Below are 17,547 nucleotides of genomic sequence, written 5' to 3'. Positions count from 1 at the left end.
CGTGCTTGTTTAGTTCTTCCAAGACATGAACTCTTATCCTCCATATACTCTTCCTACTATTATCTCCCTTCCATCACCCTATCATCATCTTTGAGCATACCTTTCTGTGGTGTTGACTTATCATGACTTATTCTTCCTATAGGAACCACTATCTAAATTGACAAAGCTTGAGATCTTTCTAAAAATTCAAAAAAAATAGAAAAAATAGAAAAAAAAGGGAAACCACTTCTTGTGGCACCTTGATAGCAAAATTAAAGAGAAATAAAATTCATCCTATGGTCAAAACTACTTCTTGTGGCACCTTAGATAAGTACCATGATGAAAACCTAGTAAACATACATCATGCATAATTCTTCCACCATCCATCTATCCCCTCTTCTCTCTTTGATCTTGAAAATGTTGAGATATCTTTGCATATTGGCTATCTTATCCACAAAATTCTCTATTGTGCTTTCTCTTTCACTCATAGCCTCCATCTTGAGCTTTATTCTTATTGCTCTATCCCATCACTATCCTATCTATTTGACCCCTTGGTCTTGATCACTATAAAGAAAAACATGGTTCTCATAGGCCTCTTGACATGTCTACTCCTTTTTGACTATATGCTTTCATGCTATTAGCTTCCATTTCTTATCCTACATGCTATCTCGCTTATTATCTTCCATTGCTTATGCCATATGCTATCTCACTTGTTGTCTTCATCACTATACTACATGCTATCTTGCTCATTTTTTCCATTACTTATCCAAAACCTACTTTATATGGTTATCTTTCCCTAGCTTGGGTACTCTTGAGAGTGTGTCCTTGAGGATCACTTTCACTTGCTTCATACTACTTTCTTACCCATGTCTGCTCATCCACTTGGTTTCTATTCCATAATCTACACCTTTCTAGACATTGGGACATTTATGTGATCTTTATTAAGAACTATTATTATCTAAATCATGCTAAAAAATCCTTAAAAAATCCTAAAAATCAGAAAATGTCTTGAAAAAATGATCATCCTATTGGAAACCTAGCAATAGGTGCTTTGATGTATCACCAAAAATTCAAAAAATTCAATAAAATACAAAAAGTTTGAAAATTTTTCTTTAAAAAAAATCTGCCAAGTAGTGAAAACCTAGAAATAGCTACTACTTGAGAACCTTGCGCCTATGTCTATCTGTCTCAATCACCCATTTTGTTACACATTTCATAGCATGGGATTTGTTTCTTGTATCCATCTTGGGGACACTATGGCTTATCTTATTGTGGTATTCTTGTGCATTAGGGTTTTCTTTGACAACTCACAAAACAATGTTTCTTAATACTACCCCCACTTTGACATTAAGTGTTTCTCAACACTTTTCAGATAGTTTACCTATGGTCTCCAGTGTCATGATATTTCTCACTATCAAAATCAAGTCTTGAAGAAATGGCCAAGTAACTTATGCACACTCACTTAAACACTTAAATGATTGAGCTATGTTGATCCTTATCTATTTTATGTGTTGTTTATGATGATTTCTTTACTATATGTTCCCTCCCTAATAGTCTCTCAAGGATGTTATTGACTAGAAGACTGGGGGCATGGGGCACATTTTCTTGATTTATGCTTGTGGGTATATAATGTTTTAAGCATTTCATGCTTTTCCTATTTGACACTTTGACTTATAAATGTATCATCCTTGACTATTTTTGCAAGACCATAGTCAAGGGTTATCTTGGTGATTATGCCTCGATACAGGTGTAATCTTGCTATACTAAACTTAGGGATTCTAATCACATAGTTATCTCGACTTACATGTCTTTAATTCTTAGATTTGATTTCCACATACCTATCTGATATCAATCATATTCATATCCTCATAGTTATACTAGTGATGGTTGTATGATCTCATGATGTCCCTAATAAGTGCTCAATGATGAAATTAGAATCTAAATGTTATGCATCCCTTGCTAGTAAACCACTTTGCATATTATCTTGCATTATAGGTTCATTTTTCTAGCTTATTCTTGCATTCATACATATGGGGAGAGCTCTTGCTTCATCTTTTTTTTTTTAGACATATCGGCTAACTGCTTTCATATCTTTCTTTGCTTTCTTATTTATCATGTCTTTTCACCTTCTTGATCTTTCACTTCATCTCTATTCTTTGCTATCCTATCATCATATCTATAACCTTTTGACCTCTTGTATAATTTTGACATCCTAGATAAATTTTTCAGGATCGAAATCGAAATCCAAGTTCATCTTGATGGTCAAAATTGCATTTTAAAATTCTACCTTCTTCTAAGTAGTTAGCTGACCTTTTGAGGTCTAATCTCTGAATCATCACTGGGGCATCTTCATTTCTTTATTTATTCACCATTTCTATGCTTCATATCTACTTCTATTGATCTTTTTATGTCTAAAATCACCTTTCTACTCAATTTGACCTAATTTTATGCTTTATCCTTCATCGTCAACTCTAGTCAAACTAGGGAATTCTTTTAGTTTCTTATAGTTAATCTTTGGTTCTAATCATTTATCTATCATCTTGGACATTGCTATATCTTGATTTATTCATATATAGCTCATTTCTTCATCCCCCTTACCTCATTTTGATTTCAATCTCAAGGGGGCAGAAATACTCTATCATCACTTGCTATAGCTATCTATTTCTTAGGAGCATATGATTGATCTTTTCACATGCTCTTGATCTATCTAATTTCTAGGTTTTAGAATCCTTCTTGGATTCTGACATCATCTTTCTTTTCCTAATGTTTAGTACTATCACTATTCGGCTATACATTTGGGATTTGATAGCTCTTTCTACATTTCAATCTTCAGAATAAGATATCTATATCTATTGCTGCCTACTTGGATTTTATTTTCTTTGATGTAATGTGTTCTTAGATTGATCACACATTAGTCAAAGAGGGGTAAATGTAATCAGCTAAAAATGGTCATCTAGACTATTAGCCCTCTTCTCAGCATTTTGGCTAATTTTATTAATCATTTACCTAGTGCAAATTGCTAATAATCAATTAATTTGATTATAACCTATAGTTTGACTATGCTATCCTAAGTTCATTATTTGATTAAAATAACATCCCTTTTTAATCAAACAAAAGACCCCATTCTTCTAACCCACTTAAAATGCACACATAAAGTTCTTTTTCTATTTTCAATTAAAAGAAAAGGCTTGTGAGACTTTTTTTCTTATATGATGAGTCAACTTATTTTCTATTGGTTGACTTGTGTGCATATGGGTCCCTCACATTTTTGAACTCAGCCAATGATTATCCACCATCTCAATCTTGATCTCTACCATCCATATGACTTTAAAAGGGCTAAAGCTTTCCCCCTTAAAGGATCCATCCACACTCTTGAGTATTATTATGCTGTAGGATTTCCATTTGAATGCTTGAGAGATTTTGTGGAGAATGTCATTTTCTTGTCTACATTCCTTACATCCATAGCATTTGGTTACATGGAATCTTAGTTTAGTTTTCATATAGTGTAGTTATTTTTGCAAGTATCTTAGATCACATAGTCTAGTTAGTATGGATGTAACACTTTCATTTGTTTAGATTAGTTGCATTGTGCAACTCATTCTAGAATAGTTGCATTCTTGCATTACATGCATCAAGAGTTATTTGACACTAGCATTCTTGCTCTTACTCAAAGCTAAGATCTTTCCTTATGTTCATTTGTATGCCTCTTGTTAGAGTAAATAATTAATTATTAATTATTTATTCTATTGCTTAAGCTTACTTAGGTCATGCATTTATTTAATATTTTATATTTAATTCATGTTGTGATTAGTTGGTGACAACACGGGAGTTTGTTCCCTTCTAGTTGTCACACTTATCTTCTACCACCTTCCAGCTTGTTCTACAAGCTTCCATGAGCTCTTTATATTTGGGCTCTCTCTCATTGTATTTTAACAACAACATGACAATATCAAGTCATTTCATTGTAAATACATTTCTTATTGTGTTTGCATTTTTGGCTCTCATGTCCGTTTAGGGTTTTTGCCCTTGCTCCATGCTCTCCCCTTCTATGGCTTCTCTTTGATAGGTTCTCGCATGCAGGTGATCTTGGCATCTTTGGAGTTGGCTTTCCTCAACTCCAACATGGTATCAGAGCCTTCCTGCTGCAGCTTTGTTGAAGAAATTTTGAAGCTGTGATTTGAAGTCACAAACCCTAGTTTGTTTATGCAATTTTTCTTCAAATTAGGGGATCAGCATATTTCAGAGCACTTTGGGCCCAAACGGACATCACCATTGGATCTGGAAGGCCATTTGCAGTCAGGATTCATATGAAATTTGTCATTTTTGGTCACAGGGCATTTTTGGAGATTTTTTGAAGCCTCCAGGGTCGCTGCCGTATGGATCGTACAGACGCAGAGTGTAAAATTTTTTTAAAAAGGTGTTTTCTAAGCGCACCGCCGCCGCGCCACCGCCAGGCCACCACCGCGCCACCTGCACGCAGCCCGCAGCAGGCAGCGCCGCCCGCGCTCCGCCGCGGCTTGGCCTCCTCCCGGCCGTCGCTCGTCCTCCGCCCTCTACCGGCGGTTCCTCCTCATCAGCCACCCTGCGGCCACCTCCGTCGGTAGCTCCACCAGCCTGGCCGCCTCTGCTCAGCCCGACAGCTCCGCAGTTGCGTCAGCGCCATTGCAGCCATTGTGGGGGTGACACGTGGCCTGGGCGCGACGTGGCACCTTGCCACATGGACCTGCCACATCACCCCTGCCACGTTAGCCACGTCATCATCCGTACTGCCACATGGCTATGCCATGTGGCACTCTTTTTTGCTGCGACGGCCACCAAACCGTCAAATTTAATCGTCTGACTTGCTGACGTCAGCTCTGCATCAGCCATTGCATGCACCTCTCCTGATTACTTTTGGACCTACCTTTGGTTTGTTGGCCATAACTCTTGCATACGGAGGTATTTTTCTGATCTAAGAGAAGCACCAGAAAGCTGGTTCTGAGACGAAGATTTTGGTGTAGGTATTTTTTGGTTTTGATGGTTTTTTTATTGCTCATTTTTTCTGTTGAAGTCCGAAGTCTTGTTTTTGACTCCGACATGCATATCTTTTGCGTCCCATGTCAATTTTTTGAAAACTTTATATTTCTGGAAATCTGGTTGTGTGTACTTTTCAAAAAAGTAGTCCTTTTTCTTTGTTTTTGGCCTCTGCTCTTTCTATCATAGTTTTGGAATTTTTGCTCTATGGTGAATATTTTGAGTATTTTAGGCCCAAGGATCATTTTCCTGGCATGGTTTGCTTTCTTTTCGGCTGTACTTTCTTTTGGTTCAGCTCTTTTTCAGTTATGATAATTGTAGCTATCTTTTTGAAGCACTTTTTTGTTTCGCACTGAGATAAAGTGTCACTTTTGCATTCTGGGAGTCATGAATGTTGTTTTGAGTCAGGTGTACTTGCACTATTTTCATAAAGCACCATGGGGGGGATTATTGTTTGCTGTTTTAGGCATTTTCCCTTTGTCAAGTGAGTGTCCCTTCCACGACATTAGCCCCATGTAGAGTCAGTTAGACCGTGTCTTTATCAGTGTCTGTACCTCTTTCCCTCTCTCCTCGTTCTTGGTTCATTTGCAAGAGATTTGGCTCACCTTCTCAGTTGCCTGTCATCACACCCCATCTACATTAAGGGGGGGTTATGCTGTGTTCTAATGCATCCATGGTTCAATGGTTCGATAGTATGAACTATGTATTCAGTGGTTGATCCTATGTACAAGGCGATTGCAGTGGCTGGCTACCTATGCATTTCGGTGAAATGGATAATCTACCATATAGACATGCTCGGTTCATGCCTTCTTCTTCCATGGAGGTTCTTCAGATCAGCAGTTTGGCAAATTTTGCGATTCTTCCTGCTTCAGTGATGCTGCTTCTTCATGATCACTCTTTGTTCCTGTTTTAGGGGACAATTTCCCTAGTTGGAGACTTCTTCAGCTCTTCACTAGGTTCTTACCTCTTTTTGGGGGAGGATTTTTCCCATGCGGTTTTCTCTCTTTCCTCGCTTACAGAGGTTGCATTCTTCTTGCATTGTACATGGGTACCTAACATGGCCTCGTTGCCGGGACCCATTATGCATTCATCTTAGCTTTGTGAGCTTAAGGCATTTCCCTAGGTTGCACTTAAGGGGGGGTGTTAGAGTAAATAATTAATTATTAATTATTTATTCTATTGCTTAAGCTTACTTAGGTCATGCATTTATTTAATATTTTATATTTAATGCATGTTGTGGTTATTTGGTGACAACACGAGAGTTTGTTCCCTTCTAGTTGTCACACTTATCTTCTACCACCTTCCAGCTTGTTCTACAAGCTTCCATGAGCTCTTTATATTCGGGCTCTCTCTCATTGTATTTTAACAACAACATCACAATATCAAGTCATTTCATTGTAAATACATTTCTTATTTTGTTTCCATTTTTGGCTCTCATGTCTGTTTAGGGTTTTTGCCCTTGCTCCATGCTCTCCCCTTCTATGGCTTCTCTTTGATAGGTTCTTGCATGCAGGTGATCTTGGTGTCTTCGGAGTTGGCTTTCCTCAACTCCAACACCTCTTGCACTCCATGACTAGGGAGCTCTAAGCCGAAATTCAAGCTTTCCAATCAATGGAAAACTTTGGATAGAAGGGTTTAGAGGAGTGCACTTTTCAAGTGTACACATACTAGGCATGAGATTAGGGTCCACAAGCATCCATTGAGCTATAGAGTCACAAAAACTAGGGTCTTCACACTAAAACCACAAACCCTACCTCCTCTACAACTGTAAAACTCAAAACTTTCTATCTCATATGGAAACAACTTATGTTCATGCACTTCTTGGAAAGATAGAAAAGATTGAAAAAATATCTACTTTACTATATACAAAAACCTCTAACTCTCTCTAGAGAAGTAGGGTTTGAGGTAAATTCCATTGAATAGAATAGGTATAACATCACCATTAGGCTAGCATAGCTAAAAAGGATTGGCCTCTTTGCAGTTGCTAATAACATAGGGGCCACTCCACATAGCATTGAATTTGGAATGTTTTCCTGGCTTGCTTTGTCTACATCCCACTTGAGAATAAGGTTTCCCTCTTTGAAAACCCTAAACTTAGTCTTCTTATCAATACTTCTCTTGACCTATATCTCAAATGTTTTCATAGCCTATTGTCTCTTTTCTTCTAACTCCATTAGTTCTACCATCTTGACTGTCATGGCATCATCTTCAACTAGCTCCAACTCATGAGCTAATTCAAGAGAGAGGATCTCTAGCCTAACCTCTCTTCCATATAATAGCATGAAAGGTGAATTCCCTACTACTCTCTTAGGTGTAATTTTGTCAACCCAAAGTGTTATCTCCAACTTTGAATGCCAACACCTCTGGTTATCCTCAATAGTCCTCTTCATGATTTTGATTGGTTCTTGTCAAAGGACTTAGCTAAGCCATTGCCTTGGGGGTAGCAATTTGAGGAAGTACTCAAATAGATACCATGGTCAACTACCCAAGAAAAAATATGGGTCCCAATGAAAGACTTAGCATTATCTGATATTATTGTTGAAGGGACACCAAACCTGGTGACAATTCCATCAAGGAATTCAACCACTAAAGTCTTTGTGGCATCATTCAGGACTATTTCTTCTATCTACCTTATAAAATATTTTGTTGCAATTAAGATCTATTTGTGACCAAAATTGGAAGGTAGGTTTATTTGACCAATAAAATCTAAACCCCATTGAGGAAAGGGTTGGTCATGCTAATCTTTATTTTTCTATTAAGAAGACACATTTCTCACATTTTTGCGATAGTCAGGGAATAGAGTTGGCTAATAATAACCAGCTCTCATGATCTTTATGGCTATTTTTCTAGTTGAGAAATGGACACCATCATGACCATCATGAAATTATTTGATCATCCTATTAGTTTGATCTGGGTGAATGCATCTCAATAGGGTTCCATTAATATCCCTTCTAAAAAGGATCCCGCCCACTAGGGAAAAAGGAACAGACTACAATCTAAACTATCTTATTTTAGCCCAGTATAATCCTTATGGGTATCCTCCTCCCAATAAGAAGGTTTTCATGTCATGTATCCAATTATTCAAATTTGCATCCATTTCTAGCCCCACATCTTCTATAACTAGAGAAACCTCCTTAGTTGGCTCCTGGGATGAGATCATATGTTCACATAGTACCTTACCTCTTACCAACTTGGTGATCTTGATATCTACATAATACTTCATGACCTTGGTGATCCACCCAACTCTTTTTTTATTGATATCCTTGTTCAGGAGGAACTCCTTTACACTTGTATGCAAAACTAGGAGCTGGACCCTATTATGTGATAATAGATGCTTGAATTTCTTTAAGGCTCTTATGAAAGAGAGGGCCTAGTTTTCTACATCACTATACTTATTCTCATAATAATTTATCCCTTCACTAAAAAAGGCTATAGGTTGTTCTTCATTAGCATCATTCAACTATGTCAAGACAACTGATATACTTGACTTGCCTCCAAGGGTATAGAGAGTGAAATCCTTATCAAAATTGGGATTGACTATTATGTCATCCAGATAGACCAGAACAAACTTCTCAATCATATTCTTGAAAGCCACCTCCATTGCCTTTTGGAAGGTAGAACTTGCATTAGTTAGTCCAAAAGGCATCTTTCTATAGGCATAGGTGCCCCATTTAGTAGTGAAAGTAGTCTTGTATCTATCAAACTCTTGGACTAACACTTGGTTATATCCTTAGAACCCATCTAAGAAAGAAAACCTTTCAGAACCACTAACCCTGGACAAGATTTATTCCATAGAAGGGAGGGGATGGTGATCTCTAAGAGAAGCCCTATTCAAGTCTCTAAAGTCTACACATAATCTAATTTCTCCATTCTTCCTAACAAGAACAAGGTTGGCTACCCAAGAGGAATGTTTAATAGGAAAAATAATATTATCCTCTATCAACTTAGATAGCTCCTTTCTCATCATACACTCAATCTTAGGGTTGGTTGGTTTTTTCTTTTGCCTAATAGATTTTGCATCACTACTCAAATTTATGGTATGTTGAAAATAAATTTTGTCAAAAACCTTTAAATCATCATTTATCCATGCAAATATATCATTGAATTATTGACATAAATGAAAAAATATTCTTTTTCAACCTCAAAGCATAGCTTTCCCAAATTGAGAGTCTTCCCATCAGCAATGGCAACTAATATGTGAACATCTTTAATTGCAGCCACATTTGAGCCTTTTCCCCTTTCTTGATCATTGGGATTGAAGATACTCTCTAAGGTGATTAAACCTTTTGGAAACTTGTTGGAATTGAGATTCACAATCTAGTCACCATATTGATTTTGTAGCCTGGATTGATTTCTCTTAGAGAATTCTACCTCACATTGTAGGAAGTTGATAATTTGTACATCAAAGTCATACACCTTCCAATTGGTGTGGTTGTCTAGAAAATTAGGTCTTACAACCAATCTAATGTGTTGTTCTTTGTTGTCCTCAACATGCTCTAGTACATTGTAATGAGAACCTATTGCTCCAAGTCTATCAACCTATTTATTTTCTCTTCTAGGGACACTTTGGATATTGAATGCTTGATAACCCTCAAGAAAATCTCAAACTCTATGCTTATATGGTTTGAACATATTATTCTTAGTGATGTTCTAGCTCCTCACTTGATTAATGACCAACTCTTTATCTTCAAAGACCCTTAGATCTTTAATTCCCTTCTTATGAGCAAATTGGAGGCCTTGAATCAATGATTCATATTCTACTATGTTGTTGGTGTAACTAAATTAGAGTCTATAAGAGAAGTAAAACTTTTCCAAAATAGGGGAAATAAGCATCACACTAGCTCTAAAGCCATTCTTATTCCTTGAGCCATCAAAAAAATACTCCATAATCTATCCATATCTTCTTGTGTCTTTATGATACTAGAATAGGAGTAACCTTTTCCAATATGTAGTATGTGTTAAGGTCTATCTCTAAATTTTCTTGTATCGGATCAAATTGATAAGTAGTGGCCTATTCATCTAAGAGATAATCAAGCACCTCTGCTTAGGAAGTAGCATGATCATGTGTTATGTATTTATCATCCTCTTTACAATTTTTATTTATAGGGCTTGGAGTGTAAGTCTCTATGTGATGAAGGGCCAAAGGTTCTTCCTTTAAGGAAGACCTTTTTCTAAAGAACATATAGGACCAATCTACTGTAATATGACCTCCTATTTATGCAATGAAATCCCTAGAAACACAAATGGTAAATTATGGTTCAATTTTAGCTATTGATATATCTTGAGTGATAGTGCAATTGGGGCATGCATGCAAGGCCATTTCCACATCTTTAAGGATCCCTATAGTTTTGACAGAGCTACCATTTAGCTAAAGAACATCCCTAACTATGGTTTCATACTTAATGTCAAGAAGATCAGCTACACTTCTAAGCATTATAAAGCTAGCATCCCATGAATTAATCATGTAATTATGGACTAGTTTATCTCCTATGATTAAAGAGACATAAAAAGGAGGTCTATTTCTCTTTCATATCTCTTCTTTTTTTGTTGGCTGCACAAAACTTGTATTTTTGTCTCTAGGTGATTGATCCTTGACCTTTATGTTGTCTAACTCCTATTGCAACATCCTCCTCTATGATGGTATAGTAGCAGGAGCATCCCATATGAAGAAATTAATAGTAGCCCTCTTCATTTGATCTATAATGTTGAAGGGGGTATTGATTTCTCTAGTTGGAACTTTGGGTGCTATGGGGACTGATGACTGAAATTGAGTAGCTTGTGGTTCAGCAAAACCTTTTTTGCTTATGTTTTTATTCTATTGGGGAGCAACATTAGATTGTGCATTCATCATTGGCAAGTGAGGAGCAACACCTAAAGTTGAAGCTTGATTGGGTAGAGAAGGGATGACATCTTTAGTATCACTTCTTTTTCTTCTAGTATTATGAGCTATGCCATCATGATTAGCATGATAGTGTTCTTCTAGTCAATGGTTCATGAAAGAACAATCACCCTATTGCCATAGATGAGAAGCATCAATAGACTAACCAACACTATATTATTGTCCTATTGCTTGATCTTTTGTAGCTAGTGCCAAGAAATATTTTGCCAAGGACAAAAGTCCTAATCTTGAGCTAGATTGTTCTGAGGGACCAAAGCCCTATTTGGATTTGTATTTGTATTTGTAGTAGGGATGTTACTAGTAGGCCTAGTCTAATTGTATGTAACATCACCTTGATTTTGATTTGGAGACCTATTATGCATGGGACCTTGATATTGTAGTTGGGGAGGCTTATTGCTTTGAGCTTGTTTCCTTTCTAGAGTCACCACTTTGTTGCCCACATTTTGTATCATTAAGAGGCCATCTTCTTGCTTTTTATCCTAAATTTGCAACTTCTTATCTATATTTTGCATCAGGGCCTTCAACTCTCCTAACTCAATAGTAGATGTAGAGGCTATTGGAGCTATTGCAAGAGGTTGACATGTAGATGTGGTAGGAATGGGGGCTACAATAGGCTAATGATTAGGAATGTTAGGGAAGAAATGCATTCGAGGCCTTGGAACTAACTTCCCACCTTGTATCAAGATATTTTCTACCCTTTTAGAAATTTTGTAGGTAGCAGGAAAAGTATCTCATCCCATGGTTTGCATTGTGGTAGCAATATCACTATTAAAGGCTTTGAGGTAATACAAGAAGGCATTACCACGGGTAGGCTTTGCTACAATGGGTTTTCTATCCCATATTTTCTTAAATCTATAATTGAAATCAGTCATATGTTCATGGGGTACTCTTTTAATAGTTGTTAGATGCTCTAAAAGTGATAGGTGAGCACTCTTATCTCTAAAATGTTTACAAAGTCTTGCTCCTAACCCATTCTAATCAGTAATAGAGTTGTGTGGTAAAACCCTATACCATTGTAAGGCCTTTCCTTTTAGTGATGAGGCTAGCCATCTAATAGAAACATCATCCTCTATAATACCATATATATTATAGAAATTTTCTTGAATATGTTCTATAGGGGAGATGGAGGTTTCACCAATAAAATTAGGTATACTTTTAAGAGATGACAATGGGATATCATGTCTTTGGGCTATAAGGAGAGGACACCCACCATTTAAGGTGGCAAAATCATGGGCTCTAGGCTATGCCATATGGAAAAGTGATATATTTAAATGGAAATATGGCACCCTAGGCTGTGATCTATCAACAGGAGGGGTAGAGAGAGATCTTGTAGGTGTATGTGCCACTTCTATACTCCTAACTTTTGATAGAGAGATTCTATTTATTTTACTTTTAGGATTTGAGAATGGAAGCTCAGTATACTAAAAATTATCTCTAGAATAAACCCTTGTATGAGCTTTGGGCATGAATCAAAGAAACTTTGGTCTCAAACCAGAATATAGAGATGGAGTAGAGTCACAAAGTGCTTATAAAAAGAGCCTCTTAAAGGGTTGGAATACTAAGAGTGGCACTATCTTCTTAGCATATATTTGAAGTTCTTCTTTGACACTAGTGAACCAATAGAATTATAATGCTTTAATATTATTGTCCCACCAAGTGTGCCAAAAATTGTTGTCACAAAAGTTTACACCCTTGCCTGAGGAACTACTTCTCAGGTGACCTTATGAAACATGGAAATAATCTCCAAGTTGTGGGACTTGAACAATGAGATTAAATATCTAGAGAGACTTGAGAAGATAGAAGGATTCCTTACTATCAAAGTGCACCTAACTACTCTTGAGAGGTAAAGGGAGAAGGAGATGCATGAAAATCAAACTACCTAATCTAATCTAAAGGGGCAATACACCAAAATAATTTGTTTAGTCTTATCTTTGCCTAATAATGCACTGCTCATAAATATAATCTCAAGATACATTAATTCAACATTTGCATTAACTCAAAAATCACATACAAATTAGGAACCAAATGAAATGCTACAAGAAAGGAATCTCACTCTATAAAATTCAAGGCAACATAGATACTGTTATACAGACTGAAGAATGGAAGCAATACACTAACTAAGGAAAGAAGGCTCTACACTTATATTAATGGGAGAATGAGGTACAATAGAGAAATATATTCATTCATAGAAAAAAGGAAATTATAGTAGAAGAGCATAGAATGCAATACTATAGAGTCAAAGAAAAAATTGACCCTTAGGAGAATCACAAAACTTGCTTTTATAGTTCAAGCATAACTAAGATAGCTTCCACCCTAAGGCTTAGCTCAACCACTACCATTAAAGCTATAGAGAAAAATCACTACAAATTTGGGGAAAATCTGATCATGATGTACATCTAGATGTAGGAAAACATATCTTTCACTAAACAAAGCCCTAAGAAGAAAAAAAAAATGACCATTAATGCATGGTTGAGTAGATGGATAACTCAAGGTGGTGATGGAGTATCCTTTTCATTTACCAGACATGGAGGATATTAGAAAAAATTGGTATATGGTTGAGAGGATCATGATTCACCGTTAAAGAGATGCTTACTTCCTTCTCAACATGCCAAATTAGATAGTAAGTCAACAATATTCACCCTCCACCTATACCTTTCCTATAATATCATTGGTCAAATATGCCATTTATATTTTCCAGCTCAATAGCTAAAAAAATATATTCATATTTGAGTTAAGTCTCATGATCCATGAGATTAGGAACTGAGAGATTGGGCCCACCCAAACACATGATAGCTTGTCACATTCTTGCAATGGCTAAAGACCTTGCAACTTAAATATGTGAGAATATAGTGATCGTCAATCTCTCCACATCTAATGATCATAATATAACTAAAGCCCAACTACATAGTTTAGACTTTGGCCTATTAGGAACTTATAACTTGTCAACCATTGATTATCCTTTTCTATTCTAGTGTCACCACCTAGCCTACAAGGACACATGTCCTCATATTGTATTCTTGTAATGGCTAAAGACCTTGCAACTTAAAAATGTGAGAATATGACGATCATCTCCAAAGATCTAATGATTAGGGTTAACACACACCATTCTTAAGTTTCTATATCAATAACCAATGAAAATATACCAGCTAAAAACTTGCAATATCAGTACTTTATTTGATACTTTTCATTATGGACTAGACCCACCTACGATACATGACATTATGTCACTTTCTCACATTGTTTAAACTTCTTGCATCTTTAGAAAGAGAGAAAGTGGCAACCCTTTGATCTTGGAAAATTTGATAGTGGAGATCAAATTGAAACTAGTACACCTTAAGCTTGATGAACCTTTACCACCCTAACATACAACGGCTTGTCATATTCATGCTTTGGCTGAAGACCTTGAAACAAAAATATGTGAAAATACAAAAATCATCAATCTCTCGAAGATTTGACAACTATGAAGATTATGGGCCATTGGAATAGACATAGGAATATATTAAAAAATATGCTAAGATTTTTATCATGTTCCTATTATGCATACATGTCAATTTATATTTGAACAAGTCAAACTTGACCATTGGACATGTTGTCACCCAGGAAAATTCAAATTTTGTTGGGGGGAAATGACTAACATGAAGTAGTACACAAGTGGTTGCTTGGGCCACCAAACCCTTTGGAATACTTAAAGGGATCAATATGAGACCATAATCTATAGTTATTTTAGTTTTATCTACCCCCAAAGTGCTACTGCTTCATCAAATCACTCTAGATATTACCAAACACATAGAGATGTTTGGCATAGGGCTTGAGTGCAAAAATGATAGATCTAATCCCCATGTTCCAATATTTTAGAATCTTTAAGTACATGGTCCTAACTTTTATTCCCTAGAGAAAAAAGGAATTCCAATGGTGGAATTGCGGGTTAGGACATTTTTGTAAAAACTACCAAGTTAAACAATAATTTGGTGCACCAACCAGAGATCCTTCAATATCTTTTGATCCAAGAAACTTGAAGGCCTAAAATCAATTGAATAATTCTTCTAACTCAAATTGGAATCCAACTTAGAAAAATATTCACATGTGCCAATTTGTACTAGTCCAAACACTATTGAATTACAATATTTTACAAGGAAAACTAGGGATTTTTATTAATAAAAATGCTCAAGTACAATTCTCTATCTTCCACTCCACCTCCACCTATAAAGGCTATATGAAGACATTTCCCAACTATCCCAACCAATTTTCAAAGGGTTTTGACCATTGGGAGTTTGAATTACAAAAGTTGACAACCTTTTTAAAAGTTGTCAAGAAAGTTTTTGTGTAAAATGCAACTTTTTCCAAAGTATGCCTTAAGCATGCTTTTCCCTTACTAAGACCTTTCTAAATGATCCTAAGGACATAAAATATTGAAACTAACATTTAAACACAGCTACCCTAACCTAGGAATAAGATGTTCCCATGGACCATAGTCAAAACCATTGTTTTATGAAACACCAAAGGTGAGTTGACCTTACATTTCAAGTTTTATTAGCAACTAAAATAACTAGAAAATGTTATGCATGGCCCTTAGGAATGAATACCCTTGGGTGAAGTTTGATGAAGACCTTGGAATGGTTTGATGCCTTATATAGAGGAGATAGGTGCTCTTGGATCATACTCCCATACTTTAAAAACTCAAGTCCCACTTGAGAGTAGTTTTTGAAGAGAGGTCCCATGTTTTGATATGCATTCCTCATTCATCCATGTAGCATCAATATTTGGGAGACCCTTCCATTTGACCAAATAGTCTATATAGGTCTTCTTCCTTGTCTTCTTAACCACCTTAGAATCCAAAATATTCTCCAAATAAATTGGATGACTAGGTGGTAGATCCTTGATCCATTCTGCCTGAATCTCATCAATATCCTACATGTCATCATTAGTACCTACATTACCTTTGAAAAGGGTAAGATCGACAACATTAAAGATATGAGAGATTTATATTCTAAGAGGTAATGAAACTTCATAAGAATTCTCTCCAAATTTGTGCAATATTTAACATGGCCCAATTTTTCTCATCTATAAATTGGTTTGTCTTTTGGCTACCTTGCCATGTTCAAATATTCCCAAACTTGATCTCCTACCTTGAAGAAAACCTATCTTTTCTTTTTTTCTACTTGTGCCTTGTACTTAGTAGTATTCTAGTTTAAGGTATCCTTAACTTGATCATGAATCTATTTGATCCATGTGGATAATTCCTCACCTTGAGAACTAATATTGAAGTCATTGGGTAAGTCTCTAAACTCCATAAATTCTTATGGTGTCTTCCTTGTTGATCTATTGACTGGGTCATTCAAATAAAATTATTATTGTAGAAGGATAGAATCCCAAGACTATCCATGTTATTTTGTTAGGCACCTTAGAAGGTTTCCCAAAGACATGTTAACTACTTCAGTCTACCCATTTGTTTGAGGATGGTAGGAAGAACTAAATGAAATTTTTTTCCCTATCTTTTTCCACAGGGTTCTCCAAAAATGACCCTAAAATTTTACATCTCTAACTGAGATAATGGGTGTTGGCATTCCATGTATTCTAATGACTTCCTTCAAGAATAGGTTAGCAATATGTGAAACATCATTTGAGCTCTTACAAGGAACAATGTGAGCCATTTTTCTAAATCTATCAACAATAAAAAAAAGTTCTATCAAAACCATATCTAGTCCTTGGGAGTCCCAAGACAAAATCCATACTCACACTATCCCATGGCTTTGTTGGAATTGGTAAGGGTTAATAGAGACTTTGATTTGTTTTTCACTCATTTGGCTCTTCGGTAGATTGTACACATCTTCACAAACTTCTTGAAATTAGTATGGATTTTAGGACAATGATAGTTCCTTCTTAGGAGTTCTAGGGTCTTATCAATTCCAAAGTGACCTCCTAGAGTGCCACAATTCTTGTCTCTAATCATATTTTCTCTTATATAACACTTGGGTATACCTAGTTTTCCACCTTTGAATAAGAGACCATTCTGTAATAAGTATTTAGAATTTAAGTAGTATTGTAAGAATCAAAAAAATTAGAGGAAACCTTATAAATTTCCCCAAAATTTGGATCATTTTTGTATAGGTACTTAAGGGCATCAATCCCCATACTCTGAATCTGAACTTCTTCCACCAATCCTACTCTTCTACACAGTGCATTTGCTACCTCTTTGGTTGTTCCCTTCTTCTACTTGATTAAAAATTTGAAGGCTTGGAGTTTTTCAACCCAATTCATGTGCCTAAAACTTAGTTTGTCTTGACCATTTAGGAAATTCAAGGGATATTTTTTGTGTAGACAATAAATACTTAAGGAAGCAAATAGTGCCTCCACTTCTATAGGGCATGAACCATTTCTTAGAGTTCTAGGTGATATGTGCTATTCTTTTTCTTTGCATCATTTTTTTTCAGAGAAGAATGCAATTGATCTTCCCTCTTGAATGAGATGCACCTATGGCTAGGTCACTAGCATCAATTTCAATAGTGAACATTTTTTTAAAGGTAGACAAAGACAAAATAGGATATTGTGCCACTCTAGCCTTCAAATATTATAATACCTCGTCAGCTTTTGTGTTCCACTAAAATTTTGTTTTTCTACTACCTTTGACGATATCAAGTAATGGTGCACACATGTGA

The 17,547-nt window shown here is 36.1% G+C and overlaps 1 pseudogene; it reads left to right on the top strand.

The window, feature by feature from the left end:
* The window catches only part of LOC149548031 (uncharacterized), an 87,299-nt pseudogene that overhangs the window by 12,341 nt on the left and 57,411 nt on the right, over positions 1-17,547 (top strand).

This window comes from Cupressus sempervirens, chromosome 7, assembly GCF_028749045.1.
Source record: "Cupressus sempervirens isolate cs-2001-9-10 chromosome 7, ASM2874904v1, whole genome shotgun sequence".
NCBI classification, from domain to species: Eukaryota; Viridiplantae; Streptophyta; class Pinopsida; order Cupressales; family Cupressaceae; genus Cupressus; species Cupressus sempervirens.
Note: the sequence above shows the minus strand (reverse complement) of the source record. Positions and strands in the feature narration are given on the sequence as shown.